Genomic DNA, 13,480 nt, shown 5'->3' with positions numbered 1-13,480 from the left:
ACACTCTAAGTAAACAGAATTTTCTATGAAATTGGGGGTTTCACAGAATTCAAAGGGCTTTGACATTTATTATTCACTCGTGTCTTACACTCCTCCTGGAACCTCACAAAGCTATGGTAATCCTTTTTACCACTTAAACATAAACTGAAGAGAGGCCAAGGAAGGAGAGGTTTATGCTGTTCCAAATCAAGTATTTAAATCAGCAGGATCAAATCTAAAAATACTTCACCCTTGTAGAAAATGAAAGGTTTTAGATTAACAGCATATACGGGTTCACAACGACCCAGCAACTCAAAAAAACATAAGAACATGTGAATAATGTACACCAATTTCAGAAGGGACAAAAAAAAAAATTACATTTTTTTTTTTAGAAGAATCTAGAAAAAAAATCACTTTTTTTGGAGAGGTGTTTTTTTTGAGGGAGAGAGCAAGGCTGTTGCTAGGGAATTGGGCAGCTTCCTCCATCCTGATTGGCTGCTGCTGGGTAATGCAGCCAATCAAGAGGAGGTGGAGGAGCCTGGGGGCAGGGCCAAAGAGAGGAGGAAACAGCATGAAGTGGTGAGAGGGGTGTGTGGCGACCTGACACCTGACCTGTTGGTGTCAGGTTTTCAGGATACCCCTGCTTCAGCATAGGTTGTGATGTCACGTAGGTGACGTCCGCGGCGTCATTTGATTGCTGCGATCCAGAAGTAGGGCGGCAGCAAGGAGGCAGACCCCACAGGCAAGCGCCTTCCCATCAGGCCCGAGCGCGCGGAGTCTGTATATGGGGTGGACATTTTTGCGCCCCCCTAGGTCCGGGCCTATTGGGAAATCCGCCCCTGCGTACAAGTGGGGTGAGAGCATCGGATTAGAACAAAAAAAAAAAATGGGTGTATGGGGTTGTATCTGGGAGCCTGCAGACTACTTACTAAAAGATAAAGATGCTGACGCAATGTAGGGAAGAATAAGAGCAAGAGTCACCCCTCCATCCTAGTAACATTCAAGCTTCTATTTCTTAAATCATGGGATCCTGGCTAAACCTGTCCTGCTGGTCCTGTCACAATGTAAAGCAGTGTGCAATCAGCGTGTAATCAGTGTTTTTCCAAGTCAATGTATACATAACCTCACCCACCCTGGGATATTTCAGCCTTGGGGCACTGTTGGAGTTTTAGTTTGTTTTTCTTTGCGACCATGCGGTGAACTTTATCCTGGGCACTCTCTGCAAGAGATATTTCCATGAACTGCTTTGAAGGTTTTTAGGGGTTAATGAGCAGGGGTTCTCAACCCCAGCCCTCAAGACCCCCCCCCCCCCACCCCTAACAGGTCAGGTTTTAAGGATTTCCCAGCTTCAGCACAGGTGGATCAAACAGTCCTTGCTTCAGCACAGGTGGCTCAATATTCAACTGAGCCACTGATTGAGCCACCTGTGCCGACGCTGGGATATCCTGAAAACCTGGCCTGTTGGGGAGGGGGGTGTGGGCGGGTCTTGAGGTCCGGAGTTGAGCACCCCTGAGCTCATGCCCCTTTTTGGTCAACTCCAAAAACTTTGAAATATAAACCTGATTTTATTAGACATTTAGGGCAAAAATGGCACATCTGTAGAAAACAAAGATCTCTTGCACAACAGTTTTAGAACGATGGCTACACGTTCGTTAACATCTGGGGCTGAAATGTGAACTGTCTAATTTATATAAAGCACCAATAGTGGATACACAGCGCTCTACAAGATTACAGCCCGAGGTAAATAAATACAAGTACAAAATAAGACAAAGGCCTGGGACATAGTAGAGCAGGCCGTGCTGAGCCGCGCTGAGCAGATGCACTTACCCCCTGCATCTGTCATCAGCGCGGCTTTAGCAGCCGCTTCCGCATGCGTGCGGAGGCTCAGATATTTTGAGGAGACAGGCAAATTAAAAATTTGCCGCTCAGGGGAGCGGTTACGTGACCGCTCACATCCAATGGGAGCGAGGGACTAGCCCCGCCTCCCGCCACCATTCCGCCTCCGACACGCCCCCAAAGCGCGCTCACTGTCTCGCCTGCCAGGACACAAAAAAGCTCCAGTTTGAGCAGGCGAGGCAGAGCAGGAGCGCGGATCAGCGCGGCCCGAGGCACCATGCCCGAGGCCAAACCCTGCTCCAAAGAGTTACCAATATATAAGTATACGCAGTATATGCCCGACTTATTACTACAGATGGGCGCGAGGATGAAAATCGCAGTTCCTTGCGAGACATTTCACCAAGCCATACACAGTAATTTCGCTAAATGAGTAACCTTTTGGTGAAATATGCGCAAATAGCGGCCTGTGCATGTTGCAGAACTGCAAGTAGGCGAAATTTAAAAAAAAATTAAAGGAGAGAGAGAAAGTGAGAGTGAGAGAGAGAAAGAGAGAGAGAAAGAGAGTGAGAAAGAGAGAGAGAAAGAAAGAGAGTGAGAGCGAATTAGAGTGAAAGAGAAAGAGGAGCTTTCTCCACCAGGGAGTAAGGGAAGAGATAGGACTGCTTCAGGGCCCTTTGGCCTGGAGTGGAGGTCCCGGGTACACCCTGAGGGTGAAGCCCCACGAAGTGAGGTATGCTGTGTATGCTGTTCCATCTGCCAGCGCACTGAATAAAGCGATCCTGTTCAAAGACATATTCCTGCCTGAGACTGCAATCTATCAGGGGGAGAGGAAGAGAGTTCTCCTGCAGGGATTGTCCCCACATCCCTGGGGCCTGAGATGGAGGCGCTGTCAACGTGAGAAAGAATCAGTTACTACCCCAGAAGCCTGTAATGTTCCCCTCAGGATACAGGCAGTCCTCGTTTTACAACGCTTCGCTTTACAACGAATGGCTTATCCAACACTGTGCAATGCATACCTATGTTCATTTTTACAACGCCAAAACGGCTTATCCAACGCTCTTACGACGTTGTGTGTGTGTGTGTATTTATACACACACACACACACACGCAACATTGCAAAGCGTCATAACAGCGTATATATATAATATTATACTATATAATATTATACATTATTTATGATATATATATATATATATATATATATATATATAAAATACAGTATACAGGTATACACTATATCATTTATGTGTGTGCTGCATATCTTATTGCCTGCATAAAATATTTGGTGTATTTTAGTGTTAAAAATGCCTTCAGGAACGGAACCTTTCATTTAAACAGTGTTCCTATGGGAAAATGTGTTTCGCTTTACAACGCCATTTTGAGTAACATTGTGTCGGATAACCGAGGCCTGCCTGTACTCAGATCTCCTGTGAGCCAGCAGATATGCACCACACTGTGTAATGGCAGAATCTCCCAGAGAGGGGGGGGGGGAAACACCGTTACAATTGTGTCTATACTTAGGAACAGTGGGCCACCATCAGGTTTGAGGGACCCCGATTTAAGGGCTTTAAATGCGCTGAATCTTTGGGACAGATGTCATTAAGAGAAATTATATATATATATATATATATATATATATATATATATATATATATATATATATATATATATATATATATATATATATAGTGTTCGACAAACCTATACATTTGCTCGCCCCGGGCGAGTGGATTTAACATCGTGGTGAGCTCCTATTGGCCCAAGCAGCACACGTGTGGTACTAGGTGGCGAGTAGATTTTTTTGTGTGGCGAGTAGATTTTTTGGTGATTTGTCAATATATATATATATATATATATATATATATATATATATATATATATATATATATATATATATATATATATATATATATATATATATATATATATATATATATTTCAGAATAAATATTAGAAATACAATTGGTTAACGTTTGAAAATGTTTTTGTTTTCATATATTGCAGGAAGTTTAAATAGTGGCAGATTTAAATAATAATAATTTTATTTCATTATAGCATTTTTCTCCCAATGGGTCTCAAAGCGCATCCAGTATAGTGTGCGATACGCAGCACACAGGATTATTACAGACACAGTAACTGCCCTGATGAGCTTACAATCTATGATTTTGATGCCTGAGGCACAGGGAGATAAAGTGACTTGCCCAAGAACACAAGGAGCCAACACCGGGAATTGAACCAGGTTCAAACTCAGTGTCATTGATTTTTCGTCCCCATAAACTTGTAAGTTTATGCACAAAGGTTATATATTATATATATAAATGTAAATACAACTGTATGCTCATCTGCATGTCTTAGGCAGGTCTGCAACCCCGCCTTTCACCATTATCATCCACTGCAGCAAGGGATTCTGGGAAATGACATGCAAATGAGCACACACACACACACCAAAAGAAAAAAAAAGGAGAAAAAGTGTCCCACTAAAAGCCCTCAAGCAAAAAGTAGTGATAAATTGATTTATTCAAGGAAAAACATGAATAACACAAAATGGATTAAAACAATCCCCAAGGAACCCCTACAGCATGTGTTCTAACCTAAACATAGGATAGAAAGTACTGAGATGTAATATGGTCAGTCAAGCGACAAAAAAAACCCTTTTATAATACAGGTTAGTGATTAGTAAATTATTTGACATTGTTATGTCTTCTAAGTATTAAAGCTACTTCAAAATGACGAGAAAACCTGGAATAAATAGAAAGTAGGTAAAATAACTGGCCCATGGCTATTGCGGTATTTATAGGTTGTGTATGTATGCAAGGTCTGTCAAAGTCCTTCATTCTGCAATATTTATCCAGGGAACAACAATGTAAACCTGAAAGGGACATTTGACCTTTAGAAAAATGCGAACAGTTAATAGTACACATGGTCCATCTAAATCGTAAGCACAATAAACCACATTCTCCTGATCCATTTCATTGGTATACATATCAAGGCAACGTCAAAGTGAGGTGGGAAGATATTCCTACATCTCTCCGCCTCTGTAAATCCTTTTTCATCCTTATGACACCCACCCACGCACCCACCCACCCCCTCCCCCCCACACACCCTAAAATTTGACCTATAGCGCCCATGTTTCCGTATAGTCCTGATTGACCAGCCACTGCCGCGACCGCCAACTACGCAACCTACTAGCGCGAGGACAAAGCAGGATCGGATGCCTGTGACCGTCCGTGGTGGTGACTGACAGGTCAGTCAGTGCTGTGTCGCTAAGGCTGCGTCCGCTGTGCCGCTGACCACGCTCATGCTTGAGAGCGGTGACGTCACCAACTCTCCAAGCATGAGCGCTCGGCTGTCCGGCATATTTTTTTTACGCGCGAGCGGGGGGGGCGTGGCTGAGCAGTGACTGGCGCTGGTTGGTTGAGAAGGTCATGTGACCCTCAGCGTGCCTGAAACAAATTAGTCTCGGCAAGCACCGAGCGCCCACAAGCGTACGGGCACAGGCGCACGAGCGTGGTCGGACACCTTCGCATTCATTGTGCTGACCGCACCGAGCGCGGTCAGCGGCACAAAGGAAATCAGCCTAGGGCTGCGATTATACAGCCGAACTGCAGGGTGCGCGCGCATCTGTGACGTCACATTAGCAACGTCGCAGAGCGACATGTGCACGAGCGCATGTTACCGCTCGCGCGGCTGCAGGATGAAATCTGTTTTGTTTTTTTAAATTGGACTTCCGCGTCACGTGACATGGCAGTTGCAACCAGAAAACAAATTTTGAAAACGCTGCAACTGTCATCCGCATTGCAGTAACAAGCGGGGAGACAGTCGCATTTGGTATATGCAGTTTTCACGGAGCTAACAAACTTGTTTTTGCGCAGCGCGGTGTCGCTATGGGCACCCCTCAAGCAGAGGCAGCGGTATGGTCCACACTCACTCTTCCCCGGAGAGAAGAGGACCACAGAATGCCCAATAGTCAGGCTCTTGGCCGTGTGACCTGCCTCTCTCAAGAGGGTAGAGGCACTGCTAAATTTGGGGCGGCACAGCCCTTAAGTACAGCCAGGAAGAGGGGGCATCAGGTCTGTCCCATGATTGGACATGCTTAGGCCTGATGTCAGAGCCTCCCCCTGTCACTCAAGTGCAGCACCAGTGAGTGGGGAAAACCCATATGGACTACTGGCAGCCTGATTTTACCAGGGCTTACTGCCAGGGGTGGGGTAGGTTGGTAGCCATGGCTACATCTGTATGTGTGTTATTCTCAGTGTTACTGCACCTTTGAATGATGTGCAAATCCTTAGCACATCACTGCCCCCTGGTGGGCTCTACAGACCCTGCAAACAGAAAGCAATTACAGTAAAAACTTAAACTCAAGTCCCCTGGGCAGTGTAGGCATGGGCGTCCGCAGGGGGGGGCAAGGGGGGGTGCTTGCCCCCCCCTGGATCCTGGGCCGCCAACAGCGGGGAACAGAGGGCACTGGCGTGACAGGATTTAGCGCGCTCTTCTGCAAAAAAAAAAAAAACCTCCCTTGTCTCCTGATTGGCTGGCGCGTGTTGGCACGCTGCCAGGATTATTTTTTTTTTGTCCCTCGCAACTCTATCTCAGCGGTGCGCAAAACTGGGGGGCGCCAAATTATTTAGGGGGGGGCGCAGCCTGTGCGGCGAAACCTGGGGGCAGAGCAGAGCAATGCCAGGCAGAAGATCCGTGCTGTGTTTCCCTGTGCTTGCAGAGGGGGCGGGGCGTCCCTCTGCACACAGACACAAGCCCTCCTCTTCCTGGCTTTACTTGAGTGGGGAGCCGAGCAAGCAGTACAGGTGTGTGTGTGTGTGTGTGTGTGTGTGTGTGTGTGTGTGTGTAGTGATGTGTGTGTGTGTGTGTGTGTGTGTGTGTGTGTGTGTGTGTGTGTGTGTGTGTGTGTGTGTGTGTGTGTGTGTGTGTGTGTGTGTGTGTGTGTGTGTGTGTGTGTGTATAGTGATGTGTGTGTGTGTGTATAGTGATGTGTGTGTATAGTGATGTGTGTGTGTGTGTGTATACTGATGTGTGTGTGTGTGTATAGTGATGTGTGTGTGTGTATATATGTATAGTGATGTGTGTGTGTGTGTGTGTGTGTGTGTGTGTGTGTGTGTGTGTATATATGTATAGTGATGTGTGTGTGTGTGTGTATATATGTATAATGATGTGTGTGTGTATATATATGTATAGTGATGTGTGTGTGTGTGTGTGTGTGTGTGTGTGTGTGTGTGTGTGTGTGTGTGTATATATATGTATAGTGATAGTGTGTGTATAGATATAGATATAGTGTGATAGTGATAGTGTGTGTATAGATATAGTGTGTGTGTGTGTTTTGTGATTGAATGTGTGCTGTGATTGTGTGTGGTGTGCGGGGGTGTTGTTTGTGTTGTGATTGATTGTGTGCTTGGTGAGACAAACAAAATTGACATTGAAGCATGCTCAGCAGCAGTCAATGCGCACAACCCCACACCCACACACAAACACAGAAATAGCCCTGATCCATAACCCCCCACTCGTGCTTGCAAAATTATGCAGGACACCCTGTGCTCATGCTTGGAGAGTTGGTGATGTCACCACTCTCGGCGGCAGCGTGGACGCAGCCTAATTTTGCAAGCGCGAGCTATTGAAACATATTTGTATTTACATTGTATATCGTTTAATAAAGGGGGGGGGGGTTCATGTGATTTTGATTACGTCAGGCAGGGGGGGCCCGAGAAATTAAATGGATGAAAAGGGGGGCTCGGCATAAAAAGTTTGCTCACCCCTGCGAGTCTATCTGACCTTGCATAGCGAGGCCTGCCCTTTCCTGCATGGAGCAAGTCAGGTGACTACTGCTCCATGCCACTCTCGCTTCCCCCTTGTCCTCCTGCTCTGATTCCCCCCCCCCCCTGCTCCGGTCCCCCCTTCCCGTTCCGATTCTCCCCCTACTCCGGGTCCCCCCTTCCCGTTCCGATTCCCCCCCCCTGCTTCGATTCCCCCTTGTTGCGAGTGTCTGAGTTTGTGTCTGAGTGTGTGTCTGTGTGTGTGTGTGAGATCAGGGGGGGAGGGAATGAATGTGAGGAGGACGGATTCAGGGAGTGGGTTTGAGTCAGAGGGGCATAATTGATGGAGGGGGGAGAGTGAGGAGACAGGGGGTGTAATAGAGGAAGTGAGGAAGAGAGTTGTGAGGGGAGAGAGTGAATGAAGAAGAGAGGGGGTAAGAAAGAGATGGGGCTACACCTTGGGACTATCTGCATTAGAGTGTGGTGTGTGGTGTGTGGTGTGTGTGTGTGTCTGAGTCTGAGTGAGAGAGAGAGTCTGAGTGAGAGAGAGAGAGTCTGAGTGAGAGAGTCTGAGTGAGCGAGGGATTCTGAAGGGGAGGGAGTCTGAGGGGGGGAGTCTGAGAGAGTCTGAGGGGGATAGAGTCTGAGGGGGAGAGAGTCTGAGGGGGAGAGAGAGAGTCTGAAAGGGAGAGTGAGAGTCTGAGAGGGAGAGTGAGAGTCTGAGAGGGAGAGTGAGAGTCTGAGAGGGAGAGTGAGAGTCTGAGAGGGAGAGTGAGAGTCTGAGAGGGAGAGTCTGAGAGGGAGAGTGAGAGTCTGAGAGGGAGAGTGAGAGTCTGAGAGGGAGAGGGAGAGTCTGAGAGGGAGAGTGAGAGTCTGAGAGGGAGAGTGAGAGTCTGAGAGGGAGAGTGAGAGTCTGAGAGGGAGAGTCTGAGAGGGAGAGGGAGAGTCTGAGAGGGAGAGTGAGAGTCTGAGAGGGAGAGTCTGAGTGAGCGAGGGATTCTGAAGGGGAGGGAGTCTGAGGGGGGGAGTCTGAGAGAGTCTGAGGGGGAGAGAGTCTGAGGGGGAGAGAGTCTGAGGGGGAGAGAGAGAGTCTGAAAGGGAGAGTGAGAGTCTGAGAGGGAGAGTGAGAGTCTGAGAGGGAGAGTGAGAGTCTGAGAGGGAGAGGGAGAGTCTGAGAGGGAGAGTGAGAGTCTGAGAGGGAGAGTCTGAGAGGGAGAGGGAGAGTCTGAGAGGGAGAGTGAGAGTCTGAGAGGGAGAGTGAGAGTCTGAGAGGGAGAGTGAGAGTCTGAGAGGGAGAGTCTGAGAGGGAGAGTCTGAGAGGGAGAGGGAGAGTCTGAGAGGGAGAGTGAGAGTCTGAGAGGGAGAGGGAGAGTCTGAGAGGGAGAGGTACAGTCTGAGAGGGAGAGTCTGAGAGGGAGAGTCTGAGAGGGAGAGTTTGAGAGGGAGAGTGAGAGGGAGAGTCTGAGAGGGAGAGTCTGAGAGGGAGAGTCTGAGAGGGAGAGTCTGAGAGGGAGAGTGAGGGGAGAGGGAGAGTCTGAGAGGGAGAGTGGGAGAGGGAGAGTCTGAGAGGGAGAGTCTGAGAGGGAGAGTCTGAGAGGGGGAGAGTCTGAGAGGGGGAGAGTCTGAGAGAGGGAGGGTGTGTGTTTGTGTCTGTCTGTCTGTGAATGAATACAGACACCAACCCACAGTCAGTCAGTCACCCAAGTGTCAGTCACACACGAGTCAGTCACACACGAGTCAGTCAGTCAAAGTGTCAGTCACCCACCCCGTCACACCCCCCCCCCCCCCACAACCACTCTCTCTCTCTGTCTAGTTAACATTATGCCCCCCCCCGAAAACATTTCTGCGGACGCCCATGAGTGTAGGGGTTAATAATAAAAAAAAAAACAGGACAACGGAATAGTAATTAACCCCTCAGAACATATACTGATGACTCCACCTTATAGCAACCCCCCCCCCAACTAACCGCCATTTTTTTAAATATAGGATTGGAACTTACGAATGTAATTTATTATTATTTTTTTTTAAATAACACTATAACATTAACAACTTGACCTACACGAAATATACTGTACGTGAATCTGTTTGGCAAACGATGACGATTGGTTAAATAAATGAGCGTAAGCAGTCAAAACGCTTAAATCCAGCAAGACCAGCAGAAAATAAAACGTTCATTTTGCACAGGATACAATTATGTAAAATTGTTACATTAAGGCTGATTGAATCTAAAGAGGTCAAGTACTACAGCATATGGCCCAGATCCATAAAGTTCTTTTCAAGCAGCAGAACATGTGGGTTTTTTTTTTTAAGTAGGATTAAAGCAGGGGGTCTCCGGATCTGAACCCCATTAATTTCAGCTCAGGGGACCCCCTGTTTCAAGAGATTTTTACCTCCGTATGGGGTGCCACTAGCAGCTCCACGGATTTAAAGCTCCCGGTCTTTGCGTGCCAACAGGAAACCGCAGGGGATCACACCAAGGCTTTCTATTGCCCCGCGTGCCCTTTAAATCCGCCATTTTGATAGCCCCACATAGCCCACCTGGAGCTGCTTCCGGCACCCCCTACAGGAGGTAAGTATCTCAGGAAGCAGGGGGTCCCCGGATCTGAAATTAACGCGGTTCAGGATTGCTGCTTTAAGTGATTTAACGTGGAGCAAAAACTAACTTAAAAAAATGCGTTACCACGAACGGTGCATCTTCAAAAAGGACAATAACGCACGTCCAGCCATGTTTTAATCGCATAAACTAGAACGAGGTCACGTATATTGACACGAGAATAATATGCAAATGAAGCGTTATCACACCGCAGGTGTGCAAAAGTCCATTAGGGTTAACACAGGGACTTGCTCATCTCCAGACAGTGACGTTGGGCGCTTGCAGTGTCTGGATCAGTTAGGCATGATTTAAATAACATGGCGTTATTTCCCGGCACTGACCCTGAAACCAATGACACGACCTTTGATGCTGGCGAGCCCCACCCCAGTGTCCGCAAACACGTGACATTGCGGTCTAGGATGTTTCGACACGGCCGTTTGCCCGCGACCAAAACTCTGCAGCATGTCACCGCGATGTCCGCTCCTGCCCACGTCCGCCGCCCGTTTGACAAGCCAGGTCCGCCGTGCCCAACCGCATGTATAAAAATGTCCTGTGCAGGACCGCTACACTGCCGAGACGGGCCGCTCCGATGCGCCATCTTTCAATATCCATGGGGCATTTAAAGATTGCGTGTTAGAGCAGCCTGTCTATCGGTCCCGCCGGAGCATGTGAATAGGCAGTTGTTGGAGCGGCAGACCTGTCCTGGCTTGTTTGGTCAGGTGTGCGGCGGACCGGACATCGGGCGAAGTGTCCCGTGGCAAGCTGCACTGCGGCAAAGTGTCCCGGCTACAGGATGCCGGCAGCGTCTTGGTTACGGCAAAACGTCCCATTGCATGACCACGGGCGTCCGGCACCAAAATTAAATGGCAAGCTCCACAGGGCAGGACTCCTTGTGCCGGCAAAAAAATGCTATGTACAGTGCTGCGTACACGGTCAGAAATGGAACAAATATACCAATACAATCAGTACAGTTTCAGTCACATATTGTTGTTAGGGAGATTATACGTGTGTAAACAGTGACTTTACTAAACCTGCTTTTTTTTTTTAATGTATGGGTTTTCCACTCCAGTCCTCAAGACCCCCTGCCAACAGGTCAGGTTTCCAAGATATCCCAGCTTCAGCAAAGGTGGCTCTACCAATGGCTCAGTCGGAGAGCCTGCTTCAGCACAGGTGATTCAAATCGAAGACCGAGTCACCTGTGCTGAAGCATGGATATCCTGACCTGTTGATAGGGGACCTTGAGGACTGCAGTTGAAAACCACCTGGTTTCGCCCATATTAATCTAATTGCTAGTTAGTCCTACAAGTAGTACACCTGGAAGCACCTTGTGCATACAGGATCCCGCGATGATGGCGTCTGTGCACTCCAGGACTGGTAGACTATGTGATTTTTTAATAAGATTCATATATTTTATTTTAGAGGAAAAAAAATGCTCTACGGTCAAGTCGACGACAAACATATTTTTTGGAAGCACGCTGCAGAGAGATCGCTTTAGTTTACATGGTGTGCGGAAGATTAGCGAGGTGCTGGACAGAGACCCTGGAACAGCCTCTGCTTCCTTCCATGGCTGGAAGTCACTACAATCTCCATGAACACCGTTCTACAGCCCACGGTTTCCATCTCATTAGTCTCTTTACCTAGGAGGTCATCACAAAAGGTTACGTGGCCGATTGCTTGGCTACTCTAAAACAATTCCGAACGGTTCAAGAAACAGGCCGCGTTCTTGGGGAGCGCCCCATGTGATGTTTTTGTAGCACGGAGCGAGGTAGATCTTCACATGACTGCGCTTTGAAGTTAGAAAGACTGCAAGACTCAAAGCCGTGATCATGCAACCGACAGGCTCAAAATCTTCAAAGATAGTGAACAGAGCTAAAATATTGAAGATAAACGGTAAAGCGCTTTGAGCTTTTAATCAGGGCAACATCAATATATGTGCATAAATAAAATTGTATGTAAGCCTACATTTATTTTAATAGAAAATAAAAATAACACATCTGATACAGGTCTGCAGCCCTGCCTTTCCCCATTATCTCTTGGCATGCAATGCTTCCACTGCAGCCAGGGATTCTGGGAAATGACATGCAAAGGAGCACACAGTGTCACCTTTTATACGAGGCGCAGGCTGTCTGTTTATCCAGCTCTCTCCCCTAAAACCTTTTCTCTATGCGATCACCTTGTACATGAAAAAGGAAAGCTCTTCACAAATATATTCCAGGAATTTCTAAAATGCCCACAACCCTGCTGCCTTGTTCTCCCCGATAGGGTTTCCCCCGTGCGCTTCGTGGGTTTGGGGAGATGGGCAGCAGTCTGCGCTCTCCCCAGTAAACCCACAAATAATGTTTTCACCTCAGTCAATGGTTTTTAAAAGACAGGTTGGCAATGCTGCAAGCCAGTGGTGGCATCCGGGGAAGGGCAGTAAGATGGCACTGGCATGGCTCTAAGGGTGAGTTGCATGACTTCAATGTAGTAACAGCAGGGAAGACACACACAGTGGCAGCAAAAAGACACTAGGCCTGCCAAAGTGGGGCACACACGGTGCAGTAGCAGCAGTAAGGCGCAGCAGAGGGAGTTCTTTTAAAGCTGCAGACCAAGAAATATCCTACGTGTTTTTTTGTTAATAAATCAGTTCTGTACTATGAGAAAATACGTGTAACATTTTTTTTTTTAAAAACAACTCTGAATTACATTTTTAATGTATTATAATGTAAAGCCTATTTTGTTTCTATAGCAACAATTTACAAAGTCACACCCCCTTCCCCTTCTGACACAGGCTCTGGCACACCCCTTTTTTGAGCCCCGCCCTCTCTCGCAGTGCACCAATTGTATCCTGTGACTTCCTGGTCACATTATCATCCCCACAGAACTTTCCACCTTTGGTCCTCTTCTGCTGCACCGACAGCCATTTAGTGAACCCCCGAGCCGAATCTTCGCCGATCGATCACAGGAGAACGGATAGATCAACAACTTAGCTAATTATTTATCATTGTATTGATGCACTTATTAAAAGGGAAAATATACAATTAAAATTAAAAACGGCAACTTTAACTGCTGCTTTACAGCAAGCGTTAAAATAAAATACTATAAGTGCAACCAACATTCACAGGTTCACCCATCATAAAAAAAACCTGTAAATGAGGCTTAAAGCTGCAGTTCAGTCTTTTTTTTTTTACTTCAATAGTTTAATGTGGGCAATCTCTAATTACCTAAAGAACTGTATAGCTGCAGGTCAATTCGGTCTCCATGTATTGATCGGCGAAATTTGGTGACATCATTAGAGCTGGCATATGTTTTTCTTCTGCTTCCGTCACTC

This window comes from Ascaphus truei, chromosome 5 (genome assembly GCF_040206685.1).
Source record: "Ascaphus truei isolate aAscTru1 chromosome 5, aAscTru1.hap1, whole genome shotgun sequence".
Lineage (NCBI taxonomy): Eukaryota > Metazoa > Chordata > Amphibia > Anura > Ascaphidae > Ascaphus > Ascaphus truei.
The sequence above is the reverse complement of the archived record's forward strand: the minus strand, read 5'-3'. Positions refer to the sequence as shown.